Here is a 7839-nt window from a genome sequence, read left to right on the forward strand (position 1 = left end):
TTCAGGAGCTCTAAAAAGACGATTATCCAGATGAAGAGACAGCATCCCTTGGGGCTCTGGATTCCAAAAACAAGACTGGTGCTATGGTCCAGCTCATCAGGTTGGACGGTACCAAGACCAGAATATAAGGTGTTGCCCCTCCATCCTGAGCGTGACGTCATCGATTAATGAAGCACTTTGTCGAGCAGCGTCACACCATCCGTCATGAATAGAACTTCACAGCACCAAACATTTTAATCCTGATTCCCATTCATTGTTGTCAGAGGTTACAGTGGGATCTCAGTAGCACACAGAACCAGGTTGAGAAGTAGCAAATGGAGTTCAACCCAGTTAAATGTCAATGGTTCATTTTGGTATGTCAAATTTGCAGACAAAACTTAGTATTAATGGTAAAATAGTGTGGAGAATCAGTGAGATCTTGGGGTCTGCATCCCAGGACACTCAAAGCTACAGCACGGGTTGACATGTTGCTAGGAAGGCATTTGGTGTGATGGCATTCATCAACCATGGGATTGAATTCAAGGGCCGTGAGGTAACATTAAATCTATATAGACATTGCTAAGAACCCACTTGGATTACTGTTTTCAGTTCTGGTCACCTCACTGCAGGAAGAACGTGGATGCTACAGACAGAGTGCAGAGGAGATTTACAAGGATGTTGCCTGTATCGGAGAACATGCCGGAAGAAAATAAGTTTAGTAAACTTGGCCTTTTCTCCGTAAAGCGACAGATAATGAAAGGTGTCCTGATCGACGTGTATAAGACAATGAGAGGCATTGATCGTATGGATAGCCAGAGGCTGTTTCCCAGGGCTGAAATGGCTATCGCAAGGGGCCATAGTTTTAAGGTGCTTGGAAGTAGGCTCATGGGGAATGTCAAAGGTAAATTTTCACACAGTGGTGGAGGTGTGGAATGTACTGCCAGCGACAGTGGTAGAGGCAGGTACAATAGGGTCCTTTAAGATACTCTTAGATAGGTACATGAGGCTTAGAAAAATAGTGGGCTATGCGGTTTGGAAATTTCTTGGAAGTTTCTAGAGTGGGTTAAATGGTCGGCAAAAGATTGTGGGCTCTTAAAAGACACCGCTGTATCAGCTTCCATAATCACTGCAGGATTTCCATTAGCAGGACACGTCTTTGGAATGTGACTACCTTCACATTTTCTGCATCTGCTGTTCAAATGTTTCCGTTTATTATCACCGGGTGTATACAGTGGGATAACTCGAAATACTTGTCCTCGCAGACATCTGCGAAAAACAGAACCCTAATAGAATGAACGAGAGAAAAACATGAGAACCACAAAGCTTCCTCTCTCCCCCTCCCCCGCGCAAGCAGCAGCGAGCATCAACGCGTCAGACTGTCCTCTCCTCCACCGCCCGTTTCGGCAAAAAGCGTCAGCGCCCCCCACCACCAAGCGACAGCAAACACCAGAGAGAGACCATAGCAACACACACAGAATGTCAGCTCCTCCCCACCACCAAGCAACAGCAAACACCAGAGAGAGACCATAGCAACACACACAGAATGTCAGCTCCCCCCACCACCAAGCGACAGCAAACACCAGAGAGAGACCATAGCAACACACTCGGAATGTCAGCTCCCCCCACCACCAAGCAACAGGAAACACCAGAGAGAAACCATAGCAACACACACAGAATGTCAGCGCCCCCCCACCACCAAGCAACAGGAAACACCAGAGAGAGACCATAGCAACACACACAGAATGTCAGCGCCCCCCACCACCAAGCAACAGGAAACACCAGAGAGAGACCACAGCAACACGCACAGAATGTCAGCGCCCCCCACCACCAAGCGACAGGAAACACCAGAGAGAGACCACAGCAACACACACAGAATGTCAGCGCCCCCCACCACCAAGAAACAGGAAACACCAGAGAGAGACCACAGCAACACGCACAGAATGTCAGCGCCCCCCACCACCAAGCAACAGGAAACACCAGAGAGAGACCACAGCAACACACACAGAATGTCAGCTCCCCCCACCACCAAGCAACAGGAAACACCAGAGAGAGACCACAGCAACACACACAGAATGTCAGCGCCCCCCACCACCAAGAAACAGGAAACACCAGAGAGAGACCACAGCAACACGCACAGAATGTCAGCGCCCCCCACCACCAAGCGACAGCAAACACCAGAGAGAGACCATAGCAACACACACAGAATGTCAGCTCCTCCCCACCACCAAGCAACAGGAAACACCAGAGAGAGACCATAGCAACACGCACAGAATGTCAGCGCCCCCCACCACCAAGCAACAGGAAACACCAGAGAGAGACCATAGCAACACGCACAGAATGTCAGCGCCCCCCACCACCAAGCGACAGCAAACACCAGAGAGTGACCATAGCAACACACTCAGAATGTCAGCTCCCCCCACCACCAAGCGACAGCAAACACCAGAGAGAGACCATAGCAACACACACAGAATGTCAGCTCCCCCCACCACCAAGCAACAGGAAACACCAGAGAGAGACCATAGCAACACACACAGAATGTCAGCGCCCCCCACCACCAAGCGACAGCAAACACCAGAGAGAGACCATAGCAACACGCACAGAATGTCAGCTCCCCCCACCACCAAGCAACAGGAAACACCAGAGAGAAACCATAGCAACACGCACAGAATGTCAGCGCCCCCCACCACCAAGCGACAGCAAACACCAGAGAGAGACCATAGCAACACGCACAGAATGTCAGCGCCCCCCACCACCAAGAAACAGGAAACACCAGAGAGAGACCACAGCAACACACACAGAATGTCAGCGCCCCCCACCACCAAGCGACAGGAAACACCAGAGAGAGACCACAGCAACACGCACAGAATGTCAGCGCCCCCCACCACCAAGCAACAGGAAACACCAGAGAGTGACCATAGCAACACGCACAGAATGTCAGCGCCCCCCACCACCAAGAAACAGGAAACACCAGAGAGAAACCATAGCAACACGCACAGAATGTCAGCGCCCCCCACCACCAAGCAACAGGAAACACCAGAGAGTGACCATAGCAACACGCACAGAATGTCAGCGCCCCCCACCACCAAGAAACAGGAAACACCAGAGAGAGACCACAGCAACACACACAGAATGTCAGCGCCCCCCACCACCAAGCAACAGGAAACACCAGAGAGAGACCACAGCAACACACACAGAATGTCAGCGCCCCCCACCACCAAGAAACAGGAAACACCAGAGAGAGACCACAGCAACACACACAGAATGTCAGCGCCCCCCACCACCAAGCGACAGGAAACACCAGAGAGAGACCACAGCAACACGCACAGAATGTCAGCGCCCCCCACCACCAAGCAACAGGAAACACCAGAGAGTGACCATAGCAACACGCACAGAATGTCAGCGCCCCCCACCACCAAGCGGCAGCAAACACCAGAGAGAGACCATAGCAACACGCACAGAATGTCAGCGCCCCCCACCACCAAGAAACAGGAAACACCAGAGAGAGACCACAGCAACACACACAGAATGTCAGCGCCCCCCACCACCAAGCAACAGGAAACACCAGAGAGAAACCATAGCAACACACACAGAATGTCAGCGCCCCCCACCACCAAGCAACAGCAAACACCAGAGAGAGACCATAGCAACACACACAGAATGTCAGCGCCCCCCACCACCAAGCGACAGCAAACACCAGAGAGAGACCATAGCAACACGCACAGAATGTCAGCGCCCCCCACCACCAAGCGACAGCAAACACCAGAGAGAGACCATAGCAACACACTCGGAATGTCAGCTCCCCCCACCACCAAGCAACAGGAAACACCAGAGAGAAACCATAGCAACACACACAGAATGTCAGCGCCCCCCACCACCAAGCAACAGGAAACACCAGAGAGAGACCATAGCAACACACACAGAATGTCAGCGCCCCCCACCACCAAGCAACAGGAAACACCAGAGAGAGACCACAGCAACACGCACAGAATGTCAGCGCCCCCCACCACCAAGCGACAGGAAACACCAGAGAGAGACCACAGCAACACACACAGAATGTCAGCGCCCCCCACCACCAAGAAACAGGAAACACCAGAGAGAGACCACAGCAACACGCACAGAATGTCAGCGCCCCCCACCACCAAGCAACAGGAAACACCAGAGAGAGACCACAGCAACACACACAGAATGTCAGCTCCCCCCACCACCAAGCAACAGGAAACACCAGAGAGAGACCACAGCAACACACACAGAATGTCAGCGCCCCCCACCACCAAGAAACAGGAAACACCAGAGAGAGACCACAGCAACACGCACAGAATGTCAGCGCCCCCCACCACCAAGCGACAGCAAACACCAGAGAGAGACCATAGCAACACGCACAGAATGTCAGCGCCCCCCACCACCAAGCAACAGGAAACACCAGAGAGAAACCATAGCAACACACACAGAATGTCAGCGCCCCCCACCACCAAGCAACAGGAATCACCAGAGAGAGACCATAGCAACACACACAGAATGTCAGCTCCCCCCCACCACCAAGCAACAGGAAACACCAGAGAGAGACCATAGCAACACGCACAGAATGTCAGCGCCCCCCACCACCAAGCGACAGCAAACACCAGAGAGAGACCATAGCAACACACACAGAATGTCAGCGCCCCCCACCACCAAGCGACAGCAAACACCAGAGAGAGACCATAGCAACACGCACAGAATGTCAGCGCCCCCCACCACCAAGCGACAGCAAACACCAGAGAGAGAGACCAAAGCAACACACACAGAATGTCAGCTCCCCCCACCACCAAGCAACAGGAAACACCAGAGAGAAACCATAGCAACACACACAGAATGTCAGTGCCCCCCACCACCAAGCAACAGGAAACACCAGAGAGTGACCATAGCAACACGCACAGAATGTCAGCGCCCACCACCACCAAGCAACAGGAAACACCAGAGAGAGACCACAGCAACACACACAGAATGTCAGCTCCCCCCACCACCAAGCAACAGGAAACACCAGAGAGAGACCACAGCAACACACACAGAATGTCAGCGCCCCCCACCACCAAGAAACAGGAAACACCAGAGAGAGACCACAGCAACACGCACAGAATGTCAGCGCCCCCCACCACCAAGCGACAGCAAACACCAGAGAGAGACCATAGCAACACACACAGAATGTCAGCGCCCACCACCACCAAGCGACAGGAAACACCAGAGAGAGACCACAGCAACACACACAGAATGTCAGCTCCCCCCACCACCAAGCAACAGGAAACACCAGAGAGAGACCATAGCAACACACACAGAATGTCAGCGCCCCCCACCACCAAGCAACAGGAAACACCAGAGAGAAACCATAGCAACACGCACAGAATGTCAGCGCCCCCCACCACCAAGCAACAGGAAACACCAGAGAGTGATCATAGCAACACACACAGAATGTCAGCGCCCCCCACCACCAAGCAACAGGAAACACCAGAGAGAGACCATAGCAACACACACAGAATGTCAGCGCCCCCCACCACCAAGCAACAGGAAACACCAGAGAGTGACCATAGCAACACACACAGAATGTCAGCGCCCCCCACCACCAAGCAACAGGAAACACCAGAGAGAGACCATAGCAACACACACAGAATGTCAGCGCCCCCCACCACCAAGCAACAGGAAACACCAGAGAGTGACCATAGCAACACACACAGAATGTCAGCGCCCCCCACCACCAAGCAACAGGAAACACCAGAGAGAGACCATAGCAACACACACAGAATGTCAGCGCCCACCACCACCAAGCAACAGGAAACACCAGAGAGAAACCATAGCAACACACACAGAATGTCAGCGCCCCCCACCACCAAGCAACAGGAAACACCAGAGAGACACCATAGCAACACACACAGAATGTCAGCGCCCACCACCACCAAGCGACAGGAAACACCAGAGAGAAACCATAGCAACACACACTAAATGCTGAAGGATCTCAGCAAGTCAGGCGGCAGTCATCTGCAGTCAACAAAAACTGTTGTTTACCCGACAGGTCGACATGTCAAAGGCTCCCTCTCTCACGAACAAGGCACAGAGAGATATCACACATTTTCACAGCGAATGGGAAACAGACAGTCGTTGTCACGATATTACAGTCTCCCGAGACAATTCTCCGTACATCCGCTGTAGCAAAATCCACAGGGCCACACCCCGGAAGCGCCAACTTCCCAGCCACGCCCGGAGAATGTCAAAAATCGGGCGGCCAACGAGCTCCAGAAACGGGAACTCATCCTGTAAAATCGACCACGATAAACCGGAGCCGCCCTGAAAAGGGAAAAGAGATATTAAAGAGAGGAATTAAGCTGTTTTCGCAGATGATCTCGAAGTGGCAGCCACTTGGCCCCATCTTAATGACGCCCTTTTTTTTCTCTTTTCTGCTGCTTTGGGAAACGCCGTGTGTCCTGTCCCCCTGCTTTCAGAGCATACACTGGTGTGTCGGCCTGTGCAGTGGACGGTGTCGGCCCCGGGATACTGAAGGGCCGTACGAGCCAGCTGTCTCGTACTTTGCAGCACATTCACAGTCTGAGTCTGAGTCAGGAAAAGATACCGGTGCGGTGGAAGACTTCCTGCTTGGTTCCTGTACCCAAGAAGGAGATTACTTTGGGACATAATGACTACAGACCAATTGCTCCAGCATCTCATGGGATGAAGGTGCTGGAGAGGCTGGTGCTGACCGACCTTGGACCGCATTTGAGATCTTCATTGGCCCCTCTGCAGTTGGCCAAGCAGCCTCTTGTGGGAGTGGATGACGTCATCGTCAGCGAGCTGACTCTCACCCGGATGACGCTGCTGGCAGAGTGAGCATCACACTTTTTAACTTCTCTGGTGCCTTCATTACGATTCAGCCGCTTCTTCTGAGCGAGAATCTGCAAAGGACGGGCGTAGAACATTCCACTAGCTCCTGGATTACTGACTACCTGACATATGGACCCGAGTTTGTAAAGCTGGGTGGTTCTCTGCCTGAGGTGGTGGTGAGTGGCAATGGAGCCCCACAAGGGACTGTCCTGTCACCGTTTCTGTTCACACTGTACACCTCAGACTTTCAGTGCAACTCTGACTCTCGTCTCTTGCAGAAGTTCTCTATGACTCTACGATAGTTGGGTGTATCTGAGATGGACAGGTTTGTGGGAGGAATCACCTGCTCCTGAACGTGGCCAAAACCAGGGAGGTGGTGATTGATTTTGGAGGAAGAGGACGGTGACGAGTCCTGTATATATTCTGGGAGAAGAAGTGGCGGAGGTGGAGGAGTACAACTACCTGGGTGTTCACCTCAACAACAGACCTGGCTGGAAAACCAAGACCAAGGCTGTTTATAAGAAGCGAATGAGCACAATCCATTTTCTAAGGAAGCCGTGATATTTGAATGTGTGCATCAGGATGATGGAAATCTTTTACCAGTCTGTTGCAGAGTCTGCAGTCTTCTTTACGCCTTTTTGTTGGGAGAGCAGGATCAGTGCTGGTGGTGGTGTTATGTACCCCTAGGGTTCATATTTTCTGTGGACAATCACTTTAAACTGTCGGGAGAATGAGACTGGCTTTTGGACACCGTTTGAGTTGTTATTAAGAGAGAGAGAGGCGAAGAATGCTCAGAAGATTGATGTTATGGTTTCTCGGTTGTTTGTTTACATTTCCACAAGGACTGCCTACTTGTGAGTTGAGAGAGCGAGAGAGAGAGAGAGAGAGAGAGAGAGAGAGAGAGAGAGAGAGAGAGAGAGAGAGAAGGGCGGAGCTGGTGTTCAGCATATGCTGAAATAAATACCAGGTCAGCTGCTGGACCCGGACACACAAGTTTTGGACACCGGATGAGCTTGT

Source organism: Hemitrygon akajei, unplaced genomic scaffold (genome assembly GCF_048418815.1).
Source record: "Hemitrygon akajei unplaced genomic scaffold, sHemAka1.3 Scf000039, whole genome shotgun sequence".
NCBI classification, from domain to species: Eukaryota; Metazoa; Chordata; class Chondrichthyes; order Myliobatiformes; family Dasyatidae; genus Hemitrygon; species Hemitrygon akajei.